We start from the raw sequence: 10297 nt of genomic DNA, 5'->3' as shown, positions 1-10297 counted from the left end.
AAGATACGCAAAGAGGATGGAACGGGCGAAAAGGTGGAATAGAAAGGGAATACTCGATGATATGAATCGCGACGGAATGAAGAAGGATAGGAGTTGTTTACGAAATAGGTAGTACGGGATAAATATCGACTATGAACTCCGGTGGAAAAAAAAAATGGAAAGAAGAAAAGGGAAAATACGTGCGTTTGTAATTTTACAGTGCGTGCTTTTTTACAGTAAAAATCAAAGCGAGCTCTGAATAAAGCAAAAATTAAGAATTTGAAATGTATCATAGAGGAAGAAAGAGCGGCAAAAGAAGGGGGAAACATACTCACATGAGGAGGGAGGGGGCTCACTCCCCCCCTAAGGGTAACCGCCACCGCCGGTATTTGTTCCGCCGAGTATAATGAAAAAATTACGGCTTTTGCTGGCAATTATGTGTATACGAAGGTGCCGTGTGCGCTCACACGCGCACACACACACGTGCGCGCGCGCGCGCGCGGATCCGCCGTGGTTATAATTTTTCTCTCGTTCCCGCGCGCAGCCAACCCGCTTCCCCTCTCGATTCCCTCCGTCGCCCATGGTCTCGTCCTGCGATTAAACCGCGCAGACACACACGCGTGTTGTAAGGTTCCCTGTTCTTGTTACTGACAATTACCGGCACTCCTCGTTTAGTCCTCATTTTTTTCCGGCAGCTCCCCGGACGCCGGAGTTATGTTAAATAGATCGAGCGAAAACAATTACGCTACCTTCACGAGAAGGGAGTAGAGATATCGCTCGCGATACTTATTACACTCGCCACGGGACGGTGCCCCGTTGCGATTCGCGCGCGAGCGTTCGATGAGAATCTCGACGCGAGAGGTTTTACGGGGTTAACGAAATCGGCTTGTTCGCACCGCTCTAACGAGAAAATTACTTTAAATTGGCATCGAGCAACTCCTCTATCCCGCCGTGCTGCCAAGCGGAAACGCCGAGCGAAAAAGACGTTCGCGATCTGCGCGGTCTTTTCTACTTCGACGTGGATCTATCGTGCTGTGTGTTTATTGATATTTGCGTTACGAAAGAAGCAGCTTGTAAGTTGGAAAGAGAACAGAAGCGGAAATACGCTCAGCGCTTGAATTACTTTTTAGGAAGCGAAAAGAAGCACTTGGAAAGTAAAAAAAATTTTTAAATTATGTTTAATATTCTTTTCAATGTGTCTATCAATTTCGAAGATGCTCGCGCGAAGTTTACAGAATAAAACACGAGATAGAGGGAAAGAAATCAATGACGAGCGAGGAAAAACGAAGTAAGTACACTAGACTCTTAAGCCGGGAAGGAAGAGCAGCGAGGCGAATGAGCGAGTCGAGCAGGTGGAAGAAAAGCACGAGCAAGAAGTTGCTCTCTGAGAAAAGAGTGTGGGAAGGGACGGGCATTGCTGCTCATATTATTAGCACGTCGAATGTTCGGAAACTTTGGACAGAGGAAGGAGCATTCATGCCCTGCTCTGAATAGCATTATGAAACCGTTGGGGACACTCGCGGACACGATAACGAGGCTGCTGCGACAACATTGGCGGAATCCTAAGACTGCGACGACGGCGGAAGCGAGCGCGAGGGGAGTTTCGTCGCGGAAGACGTCGTCGAGGAGAAGAAAGCTACGCGTTCGCGGTGGTGCGTTTCGCTGAAGTCGCGGGAGTAAGGGGTGGTCGCAATAGCGGGGAATCGGGGAGAGGAGGGAGATACACCGTCGGTTGAAAGCCCGATTATCTTCCGCTCCTCGTCGTCGTCGCGTAATCAGCGAATTAAAGCGAGCCCGCGGGCCAACTTCCGCGGCATTGCTCCTCGTCTCGTCGTCTTTTCTTTCCCGTTCGCGTTTATCTTCTCCGCGAACATAGCTCTTCGTCGTTGAACTCTTTCCCTTCTCGTCCCGCCGTGAGGAAACTGATTGTGCCGGTTTCCGCGGTCAAGGATACGAGAGAAGTTCAGGACGTCGCAGACGAGTGAATAGTCTTACGGGGTGACCATTGTGATCCCACGACCGGACCCTGATTTCCTTCTGCAGGCTTTCGCGTCTTCTTTGTTCACTGCATGGATTTTTTCCAAAAGAGAGAGGGGGGGGGGGTGAGAGTAAGAAGGGCAGTTTATTCAGACGCTACGCAGATGATTCGCAACGATCCCCTTTGCTTTGGGAGAGTGGCAAATCTGGTAATGCTGTTTGTAACTTGTTGAACGTCAGTAAGAACTTAGATACTTAATCCTTTGCGGTCGTATATCAAAGTAAACTCGACAGTGCTTTGCGACAATCCTACGCAAACAAGTTCTCCAAGCAGTTAAAGCAGTGCATGATTCTTATTAACAAGTAATTTTTCTAACCCGTCCAGATAATAAGAATTGATTGTTACATTTGTTTTGTTATTTTATCCGATTGATTAAGATTAAAATATAAAAACAAAAATATGAGCAGATTGAGAGAAATTCGTTCCGCAAAAGATTAATACAATTTTTGTAGAATGCAGTACAATGTAAAACATTTTTTGTAAAATACGTTTTTATAGAAATGTTGCGCTATCGAAATAAAATGCCTTTGTTTATTCACAGATGCGATTCAAATTCTATTGAAGTTTTTCGCAAATACTTTTATGCCTCGTTGAACGGCGGAACTAATTCGTAGATAAGAAAATTAAATAATCATTCGCTTCGGTGCTGCTTCCGAAGCAAATACCGGATAACACAAATAAACTTCGTCCATCTGGCATATAATGTGAATTTCGATAATCAGCCGTCTCTTCAAAGGCTATAATTACGCTATAAACTCGCGCGAAATGCCATTCTAACTCGATGTAACGAGTTCCCGAGGCGTAAGTTTCGGTGCCGTGTAACGCGAGTTAACATCAGTCACTCGGCCGAGTTAACGAACGGGAATCAATACGATTACACGGCTGCGCGGAATTATTTGGCAAACATAACGATGCCGGGTGGCCGCGGGTTTAGTCTTCCGCGCGGTGGTTTTTCATGATCCTGCGGTAGAGAAACGCGTGCGCGCACGCACGCGGTAGTTCTCGCGCGGTCGCGCGATGGCACGGGCACTCGTGTTTAATGCAAATTCGCAAATTGGAGAGGCCACGGTAATCAACTAACCGCCAACGAGTAACTCCAGTAAACTCATTGAAATAGTTCATAACTTCGGGCGCTAGTTTGAGTTTCGAAGGGGCGAGGGGGTGGGGAGGGACGCGAGCGGGGAGCGACGGGGCTTCAACTTTCGCGGAATTTCCCACATCATACCGGCCGACCGACTGCCCCGGCGCATTGTTAGGACGTTCCTGATAACTTCTCTGCGGCGTTTTATCTCGCGTCGCCTATGAATGACGGGTCTAAATATTTCGGAAATACACCAAGGATGAGTTTAAGACGCTCCGAATCATGCGACTCGTGTCATATCGGCGCGTAAAACCGTCGCGGAAAATCGCTGAAACTTGGCCGAACCCTCGTTCGGCGCCGCGCACGGGGAGAATCTCGGCGGAATTAAGGAAGAACGAAGAAGCGGGCATCTCATCAGATTAAAAACTTTCGCGGACGTAAATAAATGAGCCGGCGGGCACAATGAGACGGCAACCGACCGACGAAGCTGCAAAGTATGGAGCGAGTGAGGGAGAGAAGGAGCCGCGCGTGGTTGGCAACGCGGCGGTGGCAAGCAATAGCAGAAGCAACTCTCCGGCGACAGCAATACCGAACAGCAGGGGGACAAGGCCGGTTGACTGTGGGTTTGCGTATCCGCTCTTAGTATATTGGAACGGGAGTCTCTCCCCGTGTCCCCTTTCGCCCCTTTCGCTCTCTTTCTCTCCTCTCGGAAACCATACCACCGCGCTCCGCGCCCCCCTGCCTCCGTCTCGTCCCGTCCGCTCCCGTCGTCGTCCTTTCCCGCCCTCCCGCGCCTTCTCTCCCCCGTACACCTTTTCGTCGTTCTTCCTTCGACCCAATCCTCTCGGCCAAGCGAGCCCGCCTCACCGCCCCCCGCGATTTCATCTCCCCTTCGTCGCTCTTCTCCTTCTGCTGTTCTCGTCCCTCTTTCTCTTTTGCTCTCCATCTATCTGTCTATCTTTGTTCCTCTCGCTCCTCACCATTGCGCTATCCGCCGCGCAGACCCTCGGCCACGTACACAAAGCCCACCAGTCCCTGGCTTTTATTACGAGATACGAGATAGCCCAGCCTCGTCCAGGTTCACCCATACCTATTCGTCCGGCCTGTACACGCTCGCCGGACACGACGCCGTCGCGAATATATATTGGCAAACTTTGCGAATGTCGGATCACGCCGGATTACGCGTCTCCAGCAATATCGTCCTTTCTTGCAGACTCGCCGATGCCGGGGCGACCCTTCGAAATATATTCCTATTATCTGCCATGTTTTTGTCGCAATGAAGAATATCAGAAGAATAGCGCGCTTATCCATTAGCAAAAATTACATATCTGGCAATAGAGTTTTAATTTTTTAAATAGCGTCTGATTAACTGAAATATTAAAAGTGACCGAAGAATTCTTGTTAGAGATCAAACTTTGATGGAATTGAAAGGAAATTAATTATCCCGCGTGCGCATATTTCAATCGGTGAATCGTTTTCTTGGAATAAAGCTCAGAATGGCACAGCGAACCGCGCTCATTCCCGATCTCCGTGGCGAGCGCCGGAAGATGAAGCTCGCTTTCGCTACTCTGAGGTGGAATAACAGCGCGCGCGCGGGCTCGCCGGCAAAGGCGGACTTAAATCGATTAGAGGATGGCCCGTGAGATGGAATCATCGGGTATGGGAAACTGATAGAGCAACGAGATTGGACAGAATGGGAAGCCCCGCAAAGTGGATGAGAGAGCACTATCACCCCTCACTCGTGCGCAAGACCTGGCCTGGCTGCGCGAACTTGCCCAAGTAAATTGCACTTCCTTTTTTCGTGCCGCCTCGCTACGGCGGGCACACATATATATATACACATACATATATATATATATATATATATATATATATATATATATATATATATCGGGGCCCGATCGATTTTTCTGGGGAAAAATCCGTCGAAAATTCAATCACGCGCTTTCAGAGAGAGCGAGCGAGTGAGCGAACGTGCGGACCGGAGTGGTGCGGGCCGGCGTATCTATTACCGGCGCATTATGCAAAGATACCTTCCACGGACGCATTAACGCCGAAATGTCGATCTATCTCTTCTCCGCTGAAAATTTAATGGCACGCGTGAAATTGAATTATTATTGCGTCTCGTAAAATCTCACATGTTACATTGCTCCGAAATTGTTCGGCGAGTAAAATGATGCATCTGTCGAACGAAAATTCGGCTTAAAATCTTAGCCCGATTCGCAATTCTGTCTGCATCGTCAATTTTTCATCATTCCGGCCTCAGATGATTTACACGTCGATTCGAGCCGTTTTTGTCGCGAGCGCTCGATCGACTGATAAAAGTGACACCGGACAAAATGCGATATGCGGTTTTCGAAAGTTCGTCCGTGCAATTTTGTTGGTACGAAAGAGGGATGAGGGTAGGGGAGGTGGAGGCGGTTGCAGGCGTGAACAGAGCGATGTAGGGTGGACAGGATGCAGGTATAGGCAGGGATGATGGCGAACGGACGCAGAGCGAGGCGCGGAGCAGGGACACTGACGCGAGTCCGTCGGGTGCGAAAACCAAAACCGCAGAATGGAATTACTCCTGCTCAATCGTTTATAACGGCAGGATAAATGGATTAAACCGTCGGCGCGCGACTCGCAGTTTATTTGTCATCGCGCAGAGGCGCGGCCGGCGAGCCGCGTGTGTTTGCGCGCCGAAAGTCGCGCGCGAAATCTCGACATCGGGGATGAAAATCAGAACGCATCATCGACGACGCATCGCGAAATCTCATTTTCTGTCTCATTTTAATCGTAAGTCGGTCTCTCTTGATACGTCGACAAATCGATGCAAGCACTTGCAAGCACTGTTGGAAATTTATCATAATTGTTAATTAATTAATATATTATATGGTCTGAAGAAAAGAAAGAAAGAATTTAATTGGAGCAATCTGTTTCCTTTACTTGCAGCAAGATACGCGACGTAGAAAATTACTGGAACGCAGGGGAAAATGCGCGCGTAATGAATCCACACGCGGTCTCGCGTTGAAGTGAAATATCACAAAGCCGCGACGAAAGCTTTCTCATACCACGTACAAGGGGGTGCCTTTACGTTTGCGGACTTACTTAAATGGCGCGTCTAGAAGGAAGGGTGGATATGCATTACTGTCAAACGTTCGATAACGAAACCGCGGCGGACGGCGCGCTTCCGAAGTCTCATACAAACACCGCCACGCACGTCTCTTTCCTCCTCGTCGAGTAACATCATTATGCGCAAAGAAGGATAATAAGAACATTTCTACACATCCGACTCTTCTAGTTTTCCTCCTCGGCTTTTGTAGGGAACGAGCGGAATAGAATGAGACTCAAGTTTGTTTAAACAGTATAATTATTGCAACGTGCAACGCGGAACGCTTTGTGTTTCAACTATAAAATTTGCCCTTATCCAGCGACCGGGATCGCGTTGCCGTGTTCCCACGGGGAAATATTGTTCACGATAGCCGGGGCGAAGAAAGATCCCCCCCCCCTTCCCCTCTCTCCAATGTATCACCCGCGCGAGTCGGTCTCTGGTAACGACGGGCGGTGGCGGCGACGACGATAATGAAAAACGCCGGCGAGGGACACGACGGCTGCTTGATACGAGAAGGTAGATAGAAGCCGACCTGACGGGGGTTGGTAGGTGTTTGCGTCATGCGTACGTGTGCGAGGGGTGCCGCGGAAGGGTGCGAGAGTAGCCTGGGCATTGTTTGAAACGCGGACGCTTGGTAAAGCTGCGCGACGAAAGAGCCCCGGGAAGAGAGGAAAAAAACGCGCACCGTCTTCTCCGGCGAGAATGCGAGGGAAAAAAAAGAAAAGAAGATGGAGAAGTGATGGAGCGAGGTGTACATAACGCATACTTATATCGTCACCGTCAACCAAGTGGCTTCGGCAAAGAGTCGCGAACGATTTTAGAGCGATTTTAGAGCGTTACGCCGCGTTAATGGAATCGCGAGATTCTGTTTCGTAAGTGCTCGCGATCGCGCCGCGAGCAAGCTCACTTTTGTCGCAGCTTTCTCCACAGCGCTGAACAGACGGCAGAACGAACGACTGAGTGTTCGAGAGTGAGTTTCGGTTTTAAGCCGAAATTAAGATTCTGTCGACCCTCTTATGCATATTTGGCATTCATACGTTTGAAATTACCTTTGTGTAGCGGAAAAATGCTGTTAGTGCATGTATAATTCACAAAGAGATTTACATGGAATGTTTTCAAGTTCAATTAGAAAATTCTGATCTTGACGAAATTTCGAGGAAATAAAGGTGTTTAAATGTACAATATTATTGAGAAATGTGTCTAATAATAATTATATAATATTAGCGTATTACACTTTTATCCGTGTAAAAATTACGTTTGGGTTGTTGCCCTCTTCTCTGGTTTGCAATCAGCCCAATTCCTGCTGCGTTAAATCAACTAGAAAGGAGGCATTCGCCGAATTAGCTGAACTCGAACTCACCCGGCAAATGCAAATGGTCGAAATAGTAGTGTCGTATTCCAAGCAAGAATTATTCTTGCCGGTTGGTTTCAGTAGTTGGTCGGGCAACTACATCGAGGGAATGTCGGAAAGTCTTGCTTATTAAAGGCAACATGACGCGACGACCGCATTGTTGCTGTTTCCTGTAAGATCTCACGGCGAAAAGCTCACGGCAATATCAGTTGATTTGAAGAAATGTGAATCTTAAAGAAGTTGTTGAATACATTATTATTCTTCTGTTGATTATTTTGCACCGACGAGTAATGGGATATCTCATTTTTAACGTACGCCAATATTTAAATAACATTGTATTATTTACTACTAGTTCTTTATTTTATCCGGATTTGTATTAATTCTAGAGCAAATTTGGTAACGATTTAAATAGAGATAAATCTAAGAATTTTTTATACGAATAATTTATTTTTGACAAGAGCGAATTATTTATCTGAAGCGTTTCCTCATCAATGCAACGACGTTAACGAAGCGTTCTATTTAAATCACAAATGCCGCGTCAAAGCGTACTCGATCGGTAGTTTTTTATCGCTAATTGGAGCCTGAAATATTCTTAGTTTATTTTCTAGACGAGTGTCCTTTGCGTTTGTTAAAAAGCTTTCTTAATCCTTCGATTGTGGCGCACTTGCGAATAACGACTTAATTGCACCAGGCGCATCAAATGTGCCAATGTCACGAGTCTGCTCTAGGCAATTTCTCACAAAAGCGAGCAAAAAGTTTTCAATAAGCAGCGCAGAAAAACATTCAATTCTGTTTTCCGACTCGTAAATGAGAAGTGCGCAGTGCGCCGACAATTAAAGAAATTACACACATAATATTTGACACTTTAATAATGCGTCGCGAATGCACCGCCGACGGCGACGCGACGCGATTTAATCGCCAGTGATAATTGCATGCGCTCAAAGCAAACAGCTTCTGTGAGAGCACAGCGCGCATTGTCAAAAGTAAAACAAATTAGTTTTGCCAACTACAACTAGCGATTTAATATTTTTAAAACACAAATTAACGAACTCGCGTAGCATTCTGTTGTTGCGTTTTAATTTTCCTCTGTAAATATTCTGTCGATATTAATTAATAACGCGGAACATTCCATAATTAAAATATCATGGGAAGCTTATCAAACTTTATTTCGCGCTTTAAATCGCTCGATAAACCGCGCCGTTATCCTTTGCGATGTATTTTCCGTCGTGCTTAAACCGGAACGAGGACACTCGGTCATTCCGAACGCCCGAACTCGGCCGAACGTTTAATTGAATTTTCGCTCGTTTCACCGATTGAGGGTGCTTTTGAAGTTCTTCACCGACAGCGCGAATGCGGCAGCAATACTTTCGTAGGAGACATCTTAAATCCTGAGGAAGGAGATCAAAACAAATCGGCTTTGCCTAGGCTTCCTTCCGGGAGGCTCAGCACGAGGGAGGACGCTGTTCTGCGCGAGGGGTTATTCTTAATATTTGTAAGGTTTTCATCTCGCTACGAAGAAGAAAATGAGGAAGCGGGGTAGGGCGGGCACCCTCCGGCATCGCGGATATACGCAAATCGCGGATTAGAAACGAAGGGCGAAAATGTCGGCTGATCTCCTCTTCGCCGGCGAGCTCGCCTTAAGCGTCGATGAAAATCTGCAGTCTAGCAGTTTTTTTTTTTATTCACGATGAAAACGCCGGTTAAAACGAAATGTAAAAAGAGTATGAAAGAAGTTCTCGGCAACTTGAAGATATAAAAATGTGAATGCTATTTAATTCTGACTAATTCAATTATATCTGCGTATCGGCAAAACTGTATATTACGGTATTAGATTATCCAGTTGTATATCGCAAATATCGGATTAACGAGAGTGACTCTTCGTTTTCAGCTTGACAAGCGAAATAACGTTACGATAGTCGATGGATTTCTTCGCGGCGGGTTATGTCGCCGGACGGTGATTACGCCGCGATACGCGTATCTTGCATGTTAATACTGACAGCGCATAATCCGCCGCTGGCGCAAAAGCCGCCGACAGTCATAAAATTAACTCGTCAGTCCTAGAGTGACTCAATGAAAAGATGACACCGCGGGGATCACTCGAATCATTAATATTCATTACACATCGACTAGTCCAACACAAAGTACCATAACGGCGCGTCATTCCAGCCGAAGAACTCTTCACGCGTTTTTGCACATTTATCCCAGAACGAATTTATGATGAACAAGGATATATTTTTATTTCATCGAATAAATTAGAAAAAAATGCTTAGAAAACTCAGTGTAATTGAATAACTAAAGTAATTGTCGCGAAAATCGCAATAAAAATCGCGAGCAAGAAATAAGAATTTTAAAAGACAGAAATTTTGTAAAATAAATTGTAATCGTTACGTGAAAGACACAAGTAATTTAATATCCATTGAACTTAACGCGGGAAATGATTTTGCTGGCAGTTTTGCGGTCTCCAAGTCAGGTGAGCGTGACAAATGGAAACGGGGCGATCATTGCTAAGCATTCGTCGTTCGGCCGCAACTACCAATCCTTTTACTTTATTTGTCAATCTCAAAGATATCGAAATTGCGGCACGCATCGCCTTCGATGATTCTGAAAGAATGGTATTATAATCGTAAACGTGATCCGCGCGCGACAGTTACATCCGTCGCATACATACGCACTCTTAACATACATACTCGCTAATCACGAGAAAGTCCGGGCGCGCTTTCGTCGGCGAATTCTGTAATAGCGCGGCAACGATTT

The sequence above is a fragment of the Linepithema humile genome, chromosome 7, assembly GCF_040581485.1.
Source record: "Linepithema humile isolate Giens D197 chromosome 7, Lhum_UNIL_v1.0, whole genome shotgun sequence".
Classification (NCBI taxonomy): domain Eukaryota; kingdom Metazoa; phylum Arthropoda; class Insecta; order Hymenoptera; family Formicidae; genus Linepithema; species Linepithema humile.
Note: the sequence above shows the minus strand (reverse complement) of the source record.